Below are 1,194 nucleotides of genomic sequence, written 5' to 3' on the forward strand. Positions count from 1 at the left end.
AACAGAAACTTATACAAGAGTAAAAAGACCCTTGCTGCATTTGAGTTTAGGTTTTGCTTTTCTTGTGCCTTTTGCAGTTTCTAAACCCTGTAACTCAAAAACAGAGCAGGAAAAGTTCTAGATACGGAAATGCTAAAAAATGTACTTTAATTGTGTGTGGTTCACAAGAGTTTAGTATTGGGGTGCAGGTTTACTCATGCTAGTTCTAATGTAAGGCATGGACTAAAGGCACTAGGGGGTAAGGAAGGGGGGTTACAAAATAAACAAGCCTACTGTATTACTACAGGTTTTATCCTCTGAAATTGTAAGTGACTACAGTATTTGACTCACTTTAAAGTATGAACTGCTAAATCAACAGAGAAAGATAAATCAACAGATAAAAACAAATAAGCGAGCAAAGGAGAGCTAGGTTACAGTCACCTAAAAGACCTGAATTGGGATTCTAACAGCAACAGAAAGGGATTCAATTTTAAGAAAAAAAAAAACTGTAAACTAAGAAAATTTTGCAAAAACAGAATTGAAGAGGTCAAAAGAAATTCCTACCTTGCACACCATAGTTTGGAGAATCCTTACTTCAACCAGCTGCCAGGTAGTCAGGATCCTAGGTGACAAGAACGTCACTGGCGCAGCTTGTTTTAACTTTGGTTCCCAACATGCCCAGGTCTGGCCGTCCAAGCAAATTCACCCCAAGAGCAGACCCTAAGATACTAAAAGACATCTCCAAAAACCATAAAATGTCATCATGGGAGCTACAGCAGGCTCTTGCTACTGTTAATGAGAAAGTGCATGTCTCTACAATCAGAAAGAGACTGCACAACTTTAACTTGTATGGGAGTTGTGCAAGAAAGAAACCTTTGCTCTCTTAGAGAAAAATCAAGGCCAGACTGAAGTTTGCCAGGGAACGTAGAAAAGACAAGGAAAAAAAAAAGAAAAAAAAAAAAGACTTCTGGAATAATTTTCTTTAGACAGATAAGTCCAAAATTTTACTTATTTCGACACCTGAACAGAGGACATGTTTGGTGTAAACCAAATTTAGCTTTCCAGGAAAGAACCTCATACCAACTGTGAAGCATGGAGGTAGAAGTGTCATGGTCTGGGGATGCTTTGCTGCAGCAGGACCTGGCTGGCTCACTATCATAAAATCCACCATGAATTCTACCATGTATCAGGGGGTTCTTGAGGAACATGTGGGAC

The 1,194-nt window shown here is 39.1% G+C and overlaps 1 long non-coding RNA gene across 1 annotated transcript in view; it reads right to left on the minus strand.

The window, feature by feature from the left end:
- The window catches only part of LOC140336839 (uncharacterized), a 13,707-nt gene extending 12,955 nt beyond the window's left edge, over positions 1 to 752 (minus strand). Inside the window, exon 1 of the long non-coding RNA XR_011921946.1 lies at positions 544 to 752. This is a non-coding gene — a long non-coding RNA (uncharacterized lncRNA). The remainder of the gene's footprint in view (positions 1 to 543) is intronic.
- Between the last annotated feature and the right edge of the window lie 442 nt (positions 753 to 1,194).

The sequence above is a fragment of the Pyxicephalus adspersus genome, chromosome 8 (assembly GCF_032062135.1).
Source record: "Pyxicephalus adspersus chromosome 8, UCB_Pads_2.0, whole genome shotgun sequence".
Classification (NCBI taxonomy): Eukaryota; Metazoa; Chordata; class Amphibia; order Anura; family Pyxicephalidae; genus Pyxicephalus; species Pyxicephalus adspersus.